Source organism: Leopardus geoffroyi, chromosome B4, assembly GCF_018350155.1.
Source record: "Leopardus geoffroyi isolate Oge1 chromosome B4, O.geoffroyi_Oge1_pat1.0, whole genome shotgun sequence".
Lineage (NCBI taxonomy): Eukaryota > Metazoa > Chordata > Mammalia > Carnivora > Felidae > Leopardus > Leopardus geoffroyi.
The window spans coordinates 72,782,876-72,796,512 of NC_059341.1; the positions used below are offsets into that span (position 1 = coordinate 72,782,876).

Consider the following 13,637-nt stretch of genomic DNA (forward strand, 5'->3'; position numbering starts at 1 on the left):
TGGAAAACAGGAATTCATGGACTGGTGTACTTTCAAGTTATAAGGGTGTTCACATCATCTTTAGTTGCAGTAGCATCATTACTAGGGTAAGATAGTGGTTGATTTCTTGACACTTTAGGTATGTTATACTTTTGGGGTGAATTTGCCCCTAACTAGCTGACTTTTAGCTGCAGGTTGCTGATAAAATTTGGTTGACTTGCAAAAGTGCATTCACTAAGAGGAGTTATTGTTTTTCTATTGAATAGGGTTAAAACTGATTCAGATGGCTACTTGTTCCCATGGTTATAGAACAGTCACTTTAGATAAAGCTTGTGGAAACTTTAAATTCTCAATTCTCCCTTTTTCTCATTCATCCAGAGCTCTAGAAGAGACAATCAAAGATTTTCTAGATCTTACCACAGTTGTTGATTCTATTTAAAGCTATTGTTTATAGAGATAGGATTTTTAGATGGAGCATTAGTGTGATATTATCCTGTGTTTGTCTGGAATCATTTTAGTCATCTGTCAAGACGGTGATTATGCAGAAATATTTAAGACTCTGGACAACAGACATCAGATATCTATGAGACAAGTAAATATAAATAGAAGTATTTAAGAAGGCATCAGAAGATTCTTTAGAACTAGGTCTGATTGAGTAAACATTTCCCAAAAATTTCCTATGACCATCTTAAATAGCTAGGTGGCCTTTTTTTTTTAATTTCAGTGTAGTTAATATATAGTGTTATATTATTTACAGGTATATAATATAGTGATTCAACAATTCTATACATTACTCAATGCTCATCATGGTAAGTATACTCTTAATATCCATTCTCCCACTCACCTTCCCTCTGGTAACCATCAGTTTGTTCTTTATAGTTAAGTCTGTTTTTTGGATTCTCTCTCTCTCTTTTTTTCTGCTTTTTTGTTTTGTCTCTTAAATCATATGGTATTTGTCTTTCTCTAACTGACTTATTTTACTTAGTATTATATTCTCTAGATCCATCCATGTTGGAAATGGCAAGATTTCATTCTTTTTTTATGGCTGAGTAATATTCCAGTGTGTGTGTGTGTGTGTGTGTGTGTGAGAGAGAGAGAGAGAGAGAAAGAGAGAGAGAGAGGGAGAGAGAGAGAGAGAGGGAGACAAAGAGAGAGAGAATATGTGTGTGTATACTACATCTTCTTGATGGAAATTGGGCTGCTTCCATATTTTGGCTATTGTAAATAATGCTGCAATAAACACAGGGATGCATGTACCCTTTGAATTAATATTTTTGTATTTTTTGGATAAAAACCCAGTAGTGTGATTCATGGATCGTAAGTTAGTTCTATTTTTAACTTTTTGAGGAACCTCCATACTGTTTTCCACAATGGCTGCACTAGTTCACATTCTCGACAGTGCAAGGGGATTCCTTTTTCTCCACCTCCTTGCCATAACCTGTCATTTCTGTTGTTGATTTTAGCCATTCTGATGAGTCATCATTTTCCTGACGACGTGTGATGTTGAGCATCGACGACACGACGACGTGTCTGTTGGCCATCCATAAGTCTTCTTTGGAAAAATACCTAATGATGTTTTCTGCCTGTTTTTAAATTGGATTTTTTTTTTTGGTGTGGAGTTATTGAAGTTCTTTCTCTATTTTATTGGATATATCATTTGCAAGTATCTTCTCCCATTCAGTAGGTTGTCTTTTAATTTTGTTGACTATTTCCTTTTCTTTGCAGAAGCTTTTTATTTTGATGTGGTCCTAATAGTTTATTTTGTTTTTGTTTCCCTTACCTCAGGGTCCAATCTAGAAAAAAGTTGCTATGGATGATGTCAAAAAAAGGTATTGCCTGTGCTGCTTTCTAGGAATTTTGTGGCTTCAGGTCTCACATTTGGATCTTTAATACATTTTGAATTTGTTTTTGTGTATGGTTTAAGAAAGTGGTGCAGTTTCTTTCTTTTGTGTGTTGTCCAGTTTTCCCAACATCAGTTGTTGAAGAAACAGTCCTTTTCCCATTGGATATTCTTTCCTGCTTTGTTTAAGATTAATCGACCATATAGTGTGGGTTTATTTCTGGGGTTTCTGTTTTGTTCCATTGATCCATGTGTCATTTTTATGCCAGTACCATACTGTCTTGATGACTCTAGCTTTGTAATATAACTTGTGGTGCCTCCAGCCTTGTTTTCCTTTTTCTTTTTTTTTAAAGTTTGTTTGTTTGTTTGTTTACTTATTATGAGAGAGACGGGGGGGGGTGAGCGTAGGTCAGAGAGAAATGGAGAGAGAGAGAGAGAGAGAGAGAGAGAGAGAGAGAGAGAGAATGAATGAATGAATCCCAAGCAGGCTCCACACCACCAATGCAGAGCCCGACGTGGGACTTGAATTCACAAACGATGAGATCATGACCTGACCCAAAATCAAGAGTCAGATGCTTAATTGACTGAGCCACTCAGGCGCCCCTGTTTTTCTTTTTCAAGATTGCTTTTGCTATTTGAGGTCTTTGTCATTCCATACAAATTTTAGGATAGCTTGTTCTAGTTCTGTGAAAAATGCCGTTGGTATTTTGATAGGGATTGCATTAAATGCGAGATGGATTTGGGTAGTATACACATTTTGACAATATTTGTTCTTCCAATCCATAAGCATGAAATATGTTTCCATTTCTTTGTGTCAGCTTCAGTTTCTTTCATCAGTGTTTTATAATTTTCAGAGTACAGGTCTTTCACCCCTTTGATTAGTTTTATACCTAGGTGTCCTATTTTTTTTTAATTTTTTTTTTTAACGTTTATTTATTTTTGAGACAGAGAGAGAGCATGAACGGGGGAGGGTCAGAGAGAGGGAGACACAGAATCTGAAACAGGCTCCAGGCTCTGAGCTGTCAGCACAGAACTCACGGACCGCGAGATCATGACCTGAGCCAAAGTCGGCCGCTTAACCGACTGAGCCACCCAGGCGCCCCTAAGTGTCCTATTTTTTATGCAGTTGTACATGGGATTATTTTCTTAATCTCTCCTTCTGCTGCTTCATTTTTGATGTATATAAATGCTTTTCTGTACTTTGATTTTGTATTCTGTAACTTTACTGAGTTAATTTATGGGTTCTAGTAGTTTTTTGGTAGAGTCTTCTGGGTTTTCTACATAGAGTAACATGTCATCTGCAAATAGTGAACATTTTACTTCTTCTTTACTGATTTGGATGTCTTTTATTCTTTTTGCTGTCTGATTGCTGTGGCTAGGACTTCCAGTACTATGTTAAACAAAAGTGGTAAGATTTGACATCCTTGTCCTGTTCCTGACCTTAGAGGAAAAGCTCTCAGCTTTTCCCATTAAGGATGATGTTAGCTGTGGGTTTTTCATATATGGCCTTTATTATGTTGAGGTATGTTCCCTCCAAACATACTTTGTTGAGAGTTTTTATCAAGAATGGATGTTGTCAAATGCTTTTTCTACATATACTGAAATGATCATGTGGTTCTTATCTTTTACATTACATATGTGCCATATCATGTTGATTGATTTGTGAATATTGAAACATCATTGTATCCTAAGAATAAATCCCATTTGACCATAATAAATGATCTTTTTAATGTATTGTCGTTGTGGTTTGCTGATATTTCCTTGAGGGTTTCTGCACCTATGTTCAACAGAGATGTTGGCCTATAGTTCTCTTTTTCTTTTTGTAGTATCTTTACCTGGTTTTGGTATCAGGGTAATTCTGGCCTCATAGAATGAATTTGGAAGTTTTCCTTCCTCTTCTATTTTTTAGAATAGTTTGAGAAGAAGAGGTATTAACTCTTTTTTAAATGTCTGATAGAATTCACCTGTTAAGCCATCTGGTTCTCGGCTTTTTGTTTGTTGGGAGTTTTTTGATTATTGACTCAGTTTCCTTGCTGGTAATTGGTCTGCTCAAATTTCCTATTTCTTTCTACTTCATTGTTGGGAGGTTCTATGTTTCTATGAATTTGTCCATTTTTTCTAGGTTGACCAATTTGCTGGGATATAATTTTTCATAATCTCTCATAATCCTTTGTATTTCTGTGGTGTTGGTTATTATTTCTCCTTTTACACTGTGATTTTGTTTATTTGAGTTCTCTCTCTCTCTCTAAATATTTATCAATTTTGTTGATCTTTTCAAAGAACTAGCTCCTGGTTTCATTGAGTTTCTATATCATTTATTTCTGTTCTCATCCATATTATTTCCTTCCATCTACTGGTTTTGGATTTTGTTTGTTGTTCTTTTTCTAGGTCCTGTAGGTGTAAGGTTAGGTTGTTTATTGGAGATTTTTCTTGCTTCTTGAGGTAGGCCTGTATTTCTATAAACTTCCCTCTTAGGACCACTTTTGCTGCATTCCAAAGATCTTGGACCATTGTGTTTTCATTTTCATTTGTCTCCATGTATTTTTTTATTTCCTCTTTGATTTCTTGGTAGACTCATACATTATTTAATAGTATGCTGTGTCACCTCCCTGTATTTGTTCTGTTTCCACATTTTTTTCTTGCGGTTGATTGCTAGTTTTACAGCTTTGTGTTGAGAAAAGATGCATGGTGTGACTTCAATCTTTTTAATTTGTTAAGATTTGTTTTAGGGCCTAATATGTGATCTGTTTTGGAGAATATTCCATGTGCACTTGAAAAGAATGTGTATTCTGCTGTTTTAGGATAGAATGATCTGAATATATCTGTTAAGTCCATCTGTTCCAATATGCCATTGAGGTCGTCATTTCCTTGTAGATTTTCTGTTTGGATGATCTGTTCATTGATGTAGGTGGGGTGTTAAAATTCCCTACTACTAATGTGCTACTATCAGTTCCTTTATGTTGGTTATTAACTGTTTTATGTATTTGGGTGATTCTGTTTTAGGTGCATACATATTTAGAGTTGTTATATCTTCATGTTGTTTGTCCCCCTTTGTGATTATATAATGTTCTTGTTTGTCTCTTGTTACAGTCTTTGTTATAAAATCTACATTGTCAGATATAAGTATTGCCAACCCAGCTTTATTTTCATAGCCATTTGCATGGTAGATGTTTCTCCATCCCCTCACTTTCAATCTGCAGGTGTCATAGGTCTGAAATGAGTCTCTTGTATGCGGCATATAGATGGGTCTTGTTTTTTATCCATTCTGTCACCCTGTGTCTTTTGATTGGAGTGTTTAGTCCATTTACAGTCAAAGTAATTACTGATGGATATGTATCTTTTGCCATTCTATGCCATCTTATTGCCATTCTATTACTTGTTTTATGGTTATTGTTGTAATTCTTCTCTATTCATTTCTTTCCTTGTTTTCTTGTCTCACCATAAGCTGCCTTTTTTAGTGATATACTTGGATTCCTTTCTCTCTTTTTTTTGCATATCTTTTGCTAGTTTTTGATTTGTGGTTACCATTAGGTTTGTATATAATGTCTTCTGCATATAACAGTCTATATTAAGTTGTTGGTCATGTAAGTTTGAACACATTGTTTACTCCTCCCCCCTCGCGCCCCCCCCCCCACATTTTAGATAGATGGTGGGAGTCCCTTGGCTGATTTTGCCTTTGTGCTTCCTACATTTCTTGTTCTCACATATGGTCTTTCCTTTCCACTCAGAGTCCCCTTTAACATATCTTGTAGGGATGGTTAGTGATTGTGAATTCTTTTAACCTTTGTTTGTCTGGGAAACTCTTTATCTCTTCTATTATGAAAGATAGCCTTGCTGGATAGAGTATTCTTGGATGCAGATTTTTCCCTTTTGGCAATTTGAATATATCATGCCACTCCCTTCTGGCCTGCAAAGTTTCTGTAGAAAAATCTGATGATAGCCTATGGAGTTTCCCTTTTATGAAACTGTTTTGTTTTTTCTTTATGCTTTTAAAATTCAATCTGTATCAGTACTTTTCATCAGTTAATTACTATGTGTCTTGGTATAGACCTCCTTGGGTTGATTTTGTTGGGGGCTCTGTGGCTCCTGGATCTGAATTTCTGTTTCCTTCCCCAGATTTGGAGAGTTTTCAGCTATTATTTTTTCCAATAGATTTTCTACCTCCTTTGCTATCCCTTCTCCTTCTAGGATCCCTGTAATGCAAATGTTAGTATACTTGATGAGTTGCTGAGTTCCCTAAGTCTATCTTCATTTTGCATATTTTATTTCCTCTCTCACCTGCTCAGCTTGACTGTTTTCCATTACTCTGTCGTCTGGGTCACGATTCATTCTACTTCCTGTAGTCTGCTACTTATTTCATCTAGCATGTTTTTAATTTCATTTATTGTGTTCTTCATCTCTGGTTCTTTTTTATCTCTTTGTTAAGGGTCTCACTGATGCCCTCGACTCTTTTCTCAAGTCTAGTGAGTATATTTATGACCATTACTTTAAATTCTCTATCAGGCATCTTACTTATCTTTGTTTCACTTAGGTCTCTTGCTATGGTTTTGCCCTGTTTTTTTCATTTGGGACATATTCCTCTGTCTCTTTCTGTGTGTTATGAAAGTCAGCCACTTCTGCTTTTGAAAATAGTGGCCTTGGGGCGCCTGGGTGGCGCAGTCGGTTAAGCGTCCGACTTTAGCCAGGTCACGATCTCGCGGTCCGTGAGTTCGAGCCCCGCGTCAGGCTCTGGGCTGATGGCTCAGAGCCTGGAGCCTGTTTCCGATTCTGTGTCTCCCTCTCTTTCTGCCCCTCCCCCGTTCATGCTCTGTCTCTCTCTGTCCCAAAAATAAATAAACGTTGAAAAAAAAAAATTAAAAAAAAAAAAAAGAAAGAAAATAGTGGCCTTATGAAGAAGAGGTCCTGTAGTGGCCTTGCAATGGAGTGTCTCCTGGTTACCAGAAGCTGGCAGTTTAGGATGTCTCCTATGTGTGTTATTTGCACTCTGCTGTTGGGGCTGATCTGCTTTTTCCTTCAGTCCAGTCAGCTGCAATGGCTCTCTTTGACTGTTCTGGGCAGGGTTTGGTCCCTGCGATGATAGTGGACTAGGCTAGAGCTGCCTTGGGCTTGAATTGAGTTAGACCAGGCATTTGCAGAGACACAGTAGCACCATACCACAAGGTGCTTTCCCTGTGTTGTCCCCTGAGAAGCTTTCGTTGGTGGGCAGGGCCTATAACAGACCAGCTGTCTGACCCCAGCCCACTGCCGGGGCCACAGTCTGACTAGTATGTGTGGTTGCCTTTCCCTCTCCTTATGGCAGAAGTCACTTTGGAGTGACTGTCAGAGATGCTTGCATACTGCCAGGATTGTGGCCCTGGTTTGAATGGGCTCTGGCCAAGACTGTAGTGAAGGGTGCAGTCCCAAAAAGCATGTGAGGTTCGGATGCACAGTTTTAGCAAGGTTTGCATGTTGGTCCTCCACCAGAGGGGACCTGCCACCATACTGCTAGGACCAACGTTACATAAAGTGTGCTGGCAGGGAGACAGTGCTGGCATGGCTCATACTGGTTTCTGTGTGGAGGGAACCCATAGCACCAGGACTGAGGCAGGCCTGGCTGGAGAAGACAGATTTTCCAAAGCCAGACAGGGCAGGGTGTAAGCAAGTTAGGTAATGAATTATGCGCTATGTTGATTCCTGCAGATGACCATGTATTTATGCTGGGGCCTGGGGAGGGAAATGGTACCTGCTAGCTCCTTTGTTTCTGCAGGAGTCTTCCAGAGATCTCTGTCTCTCCAGGAAACATTCTGAGATTAGTAAATAACTCCCTCTCTATGCCCCCAGGCCTTTTCCAAACTGTTGCTTCTGTCCTGTATCTCTAGGGGCTGTTATTTGTGCTGTCTTTTTAAGGGTGGTAGTTCAGTTTCCCTCTTGCTCTCCTGGCTCTCCCAGAGCCAAGCATGCTGATTTTTAAAATTATAGGCTTTAAGTCCCACTGGTTATAAAAACTCATGAAATTTGTCCTATACCTATTGTTTTGTTTGTCATATGAACTTTGCTTCTGTTATATTATTTTTTTATGTATTGCAATTTTGAATTGTGTAATCATTTCTAATGGAGTTGTATCTTGTAGAAATCTGCTATCATCTGACTTTCATGGGTATCACTCTAGAGATGCTTTGTGGCTACTTCTGCCAATTTTCCCTCATCTGCCAAGATGAGCTCTTGGGAAGATGCAAATTGAAGAATTGAAACTGAAACCCAAACTATGTATTTTAAAAGAATAATGCCATATTGTATCCTGTAATTTCTAGTTGTTTTATATCAGTAGGTTTTGTTTTTATTTTACACGTCTATCTCAGAGTTATTGTGGCTTCAATTCCAGATCACACATAAAAGTGAGTGTCACAATAAAATGAGTCAAATGAATTTTTTTGGTTTTAAGTGCATATAAAAGTCACATGTACACTATGCTGTGTCTATTGTGTGTAATAGCATTATGTCTGAAAAATGTACATACCTTAATTTAAAAATACTTTGTTGCTAAAAATGCTAACAATCATCCTAGCTTTCAGTGAATTATTGCTTTTAGTGGTGGAGGGTATTGCTTCAGTGTTGATGGTTGACCGATTAAGATAGTGTTTGTTGAAGGTTGACATGACTGTGGCAATTTCTTAAAATTAGATGTCAGTCTCTTGCTGTTTCTACCACCTCACCTCTGCACCCACCTACAAAAAGGGACTGGACACTGAGGAATGACAAGTACAAGGCCAGAGGTGAGTGCATACTTGGTTTTTAAGAATAGTAAGGAGGCCAGTGTGGATGCAGCATGGATATTTGGGAATTTAATGGAAATGTTATTGGGAGATAACCTGGAACCAGGTCATTTACAATTTAATAGGTCATCAGAAAGGCTTTCAGTTTTATTCTAAGTGTGATGTGCAATGACCTAATGAAAGGTCAAAACAAGGAAATTACATGATTTGGTTTATATTATGGAATAGTCACTCCAGCCTCCAAGGAGGGAGTTGGAAGAGAAATGAGGTGGTCCATATGAGGAATAACAGTGGCATGGCCTAGGGTTGAGGTAATAGTGGCAATAAAAAGTGGTCATACTTGGGGACTACTTTGAATTTAGCTCTTATATTTGCTGATGGATTAGGAGTCAAGGATTACTCCTTTTAATTTTATCTAAGTTGCATGAGATGCTACGAGGTGCTATGAAATCACTTTGGTGTGTTAGTTTGGGATGCCTATTAGACATACAGGTAAGGATGTTGCTTAGGGCATTAGATACAGGAGTCTGGAGTTCAGGGGAGAATTGAGGCTCCATATATACATTTGGAAATCATCAATATGTAAGTAGTATTTAAAACAATATAATTGGGTTAGATCATCCAGGGCAGTGCTTTCTAATCTTTCTTATGTCACTGACTACATAAAAAATTATAATAGCTGTATACTTGAAGAGGCAAACAGACAAAGTTGTGTGAAGCTAGAGGTGATGACCAGGAACCTCCAGGAATCACATCTCAGAAACGTTTATAACCTGTGTGCTCACACTGGTTAGGACAGTAGTCAAAAAGCATGCCATGGTAACTTCAACACTTAGAGGTCACAGAGTAGGAGAGTATTTAGCAAGAGACTGATAAGAACTTGCAGGTGGTAAGAGAAAATTAGTACCATGTGGCATTCCAGAAGCCAAGTAAAGAAAGTGATTTGAAAAGGAAAGAGAATCAACTCGTCCACTGCTGCAGTTAGGTTGAGTAAGAGGGGGATCAAGAATTGACTATTACCTGTTTTAGAGATGAATGAACTGAGGCTCAGAGAGATTTCCCAAGGCTGGGGATGGGTCTGAGAATCTACATTTTAAATAAGATTCCAGGTGATGAAGATGCTGCTAGTTCCTGGATCACATTGACCATTAAGGCTTCTAGACCAAACTCTTTTGCCTAATTCTTTTCTTTAATTCTTAAATAGAAAACATATATTTTAAATGTCTATTTATTTTGAGGCAGAGAGAGAGAATGAGCAGGGGAGGGGGAGAGAGAGAGAGGGAGACAGAGAATCCCAAGCAGGCTCCGCACCATCAGTGTGGAGCCCGACATAGAGCTTGAACTCACCAACTGTGAGATCATGACCTGAGCTGAGATCAAGAGTTGGATGCTTAACTGACTGGGCCACCCAGGTGCTCCTGTAGGAAATACTTTCTTAAATAAAATGGATTATTAGATCTGGCAAATTGAGATTTTCAAGGACCTTAACAATTATTATTTTAGTCTAGTCATGAAAATGAAAGCCTGATTAGAATGGGTTCAAAGGATATCATAAGTGAAGAGAGAGTGGCAGTGCATTTAAGGAAATCTCTTGAAGAGTTTGACTCTAAAGGGGAGAAGAGTAATAGAACAGTATTTGAACGGAAATGTGTGAGGGATTTTTCATTTTCTAAGGGAGCTATTATAGCATGCTCCTGGACTTAAAAATAACCCAATGTTGAGGCACCTGGGTGGCTCAGTTGGTTAAGCATCCAACTTTGACTCGGGTCATGATCTCACGGCTAGTGGTTTCAAGCCCCATGTTGGGCTCTGGGCTGACAGCTCAAAGCCTGGAGCCTGCTTCGGATTCTGTTTCCCCCTCTCTCTCTCTGCCCTTCCCCGGCTTGCAGTCTGTCTTTCTCTCTCAAAAATAAATAAACATTAAAAAATTAAAAAACCCAATGTGAAGGAAAACATGATATTTCAGGAAAAAGAAGGGATTCAGTCCCAGAGTAAGTGAGAAGGTATTCATCTGCACAATTGGGTTACTTCAGTCCATGTACAGCCAGGTTATTTGGCTTTATATAGGGGAGTGAATAATTCATCTTTTTTAGCAGGTAGAATGGCAGAGACCATGAGTACAGACATAAATTGGTTAGTAGATTTGTTGGTGGCAAAATGTTAAGTGGAAGAGGGACAGTAAAGTAGTTTCTAGACTGCGAAGGCTCTTTAAGACCAAAAAATGAAGAAAGCAACTCTATACCATTTACACAGAGTTTTATTCAGGGTAACTTACTGATAGGGGTTGGGCAGATGATAACCCATGTCATTATGCAGCTATTCTCTGCAGTCTAGGCCTTAATCCACAGCTTTTATAGAGTGAGAGACATTGTGGTGTAGTCAAAGGATATATATCTTAAGTAGTGCCTTCTGTGAAGATACAACAAAAAGAGAAAACTGCAGGGTACCTGGGTGGCTCAGTTGGTTAAGCGTCCGACTTTGGCTCAGATCATGATCTCATGGTTTGTGAGTTCAAGCCCTACATCAGGCTCTGTGCTGACAGCTCAGAGCCCGGAGCCTGCTTTGGATTCTGTCTCCTTCTCTCTCTGCCCCTCTCCACTTGTGCTCTATCTCTCTGCCTGTCAAAAATAAATAAGTGTAAAAAAATTTTTTTAACAAAAGAGAAAACTACAGGCCAGTATCCCTGAGATACAAAAATCCTCAAAAAAATATTAGCAAACCTCATACAACAATACATTATAAAGATCATTCACTACATTCGGGTGGGATTTATCCCAGGGATGCATAGATGGTTCACTATTCACAAATCAATGTCATACACTATATCAGTAAAACAAAACAAAACAAAATCATATGATCATCTCAATAGATGTAGAATAAGTATTTGACAGAATTCAACATCCAGTCATGATAAAAAAAAAAAAAACTCTCAACAAAGTGGAGTTAGAGGAAGCATAGCTTGACATAATAAAGGCCATATATGAAAAGTCCACAGCAAACATCAGACTCAGTGGTGAAAAGCTGAGATCTTTTCCCCTAAGGTCAGGAACAAGACAGTGACATCCACTCTCACCACTTTTATCCAACAAAGTACTGGAACTTGTAGCCACAGCATTCAGACAAGAAAAATAAATGAGAGGTATCCATAGTGATAAAAAGTTAAACTGTCACTATTTGCGGATCACATGATGTTGTACATAGAAAACCCTGAAACTGCAGCAAAAAGAAAAAAAAACTACTAGAAGTAATAAATTCAGTAAAGTGGCAGTATACAAAATTTATACCCAGAAATTGGTAGTGTTTCTATACACAGAAAGAGAAATTTTAAAAAACTCCATTTACAATTATACCAAAAATAATAAAATACCTAGGAATAAGTTTAACCAAAGAGGTGAAAGACCTGTACTCCCAACTATGAAACACCGATGAAAGAAATTGAAGATGATACAAATGGAGACATATTCTATGCTTTTTGATTAGAAAAGTTAATGTCAAAATGTCCATACTACCCAAAGCAATCTACAGAGTCAATGAAATTCCTATCAAAACACCAACAGCATGTTTCAAAAGCTAGAACGAACAATACTAAAATTTATATGGAACCACAGAAGACCCTGAATGGCCAAAACAATTCTCAGAAAAAAGAACAAAGCTGAATGTATTATAAAACCAGATTTCAATATATACTACAAAGATATAGTAATCAAAACAGTGTGGTACTGGCACAAAAATAGACACAAAGATCGACAGAACAGAATAGAGATGCCAGAAATAAGCCCATGATTATATAGTCAATTAATCTATTGACAAAAGAAGCAAGAATCTACAATGAGTAAAAGATAGTCTTTTCAATAAATGGTGGTGGGACAACTGGACAGCTACCTGTAAAAGAATGAAACTAAAGCACTTTCTTACATCATACACAAAAATAAACTCCAAATAGATTAACGATTCAAATGTGAGACCTGAAACAATAAAAATCCTAGAAGAGAGCATAGGCAGTAATTTCTATCACATTGGCATAGGAACATTAGTCTAGATATGTTTCCTAAGGCAAGGCAAACAAAAGCAAAAATAAATTGTTGAGACTACATCAAAATGAAAAGTTTTGCAAAAAGATACCTGGCTGAACAGGAAAAGATATTTGCAAAGGACATATCCAGTAAGGGGTTAATATCCAAAATGTATAAAAAACTTCTACAATTCAACACAAACCACCCCCCTAAATAATCCAATTTAAAAATGGGCAGAAGACATGAACAGACATTTCTCCAAAGACACATGACCAACAGACACATGAAAAGATGCTCAACATCACTCATCATCAGTGAAATGCAAGTGAAAACCACAATGAGATATCACATCAAACCTGTCAGAATGGCTCAAATAAAAAACACAAACAATTGTTGGCGAGGATGTAGAGATAAAAACCTTCACTCAGTGTTGGTGGGGATGCAAACTGTTGGAGCCTCTGTAGGAAATATTACGGAGGTTCCTCAAAAAATTTAAAATAGAATTACTATAGGATCCAGTAAATACTGGGTATTTACCCTAAAAAAATGAAAATGAAATTTGAAAAGATATGCACTCATGTGTTTATTGCAGCATTATTTACATAGCCAGGATAAGGAAGCAACTCAAGTGTGCATTGATAGATGAATGGGTAAAGAAGATGTGTGTTGCGTGTGTGTGTGTGTGTGTGTGTGTGTGTGTGTGTCCACAATGGAATATTACTCAGCCATAAAAATGAGTGAAATCCTGCCATTTGCAACAACACGGATGGATCTGGAGAGTGTAATGCTAAGTGAAATAAGTCGGAAAAAGACAAATACCACATGTTTTCACTCTTAGGGAATTTAAAAAAACAAAAGAAATGAACAAAAAAGACAAACTGAAAAACAGACTCTTAAAGAGAACAAACGTGGTTGGCAGAGGGAAGGCAGATGGGGGAATGTTTGAAATAGGTGAAGGACAATTAAGAGTATACTTATGGGGTGTCTGGGTTGCTCAGTCAGTTAAGTGTCCGACTTCAGCTCAGGTCATGATCTCACAGTTCATGAGTTCAA

General features: G+C 37.8%; 1 long non-coding RNA gene across 1 annotated transcript in view; it reads left to right on the plus strand.

The window, feature by feature from the left end:
- The first annotated feature begins 8,108 nt into the window (after positions 1 to 8,108).
- The window catches only part of LOC123590614, a 42,239-nt gene continuing 36,710 nt past the window's right edge, over positions 8,109 to 13,637 (plus strand). The window contains exons 1-2 of the long non-coding RNA XR_006708873.1: positions 8,109 to 8,193; positions 8,480 to 8,571. This is a non-coding gene — a long non-coding RNA (uncharacterized LOC123590614). The remainder of the gene's footprint in view (positions 8,194 to 8,479; positions 8,572 to 13,637) is intronic.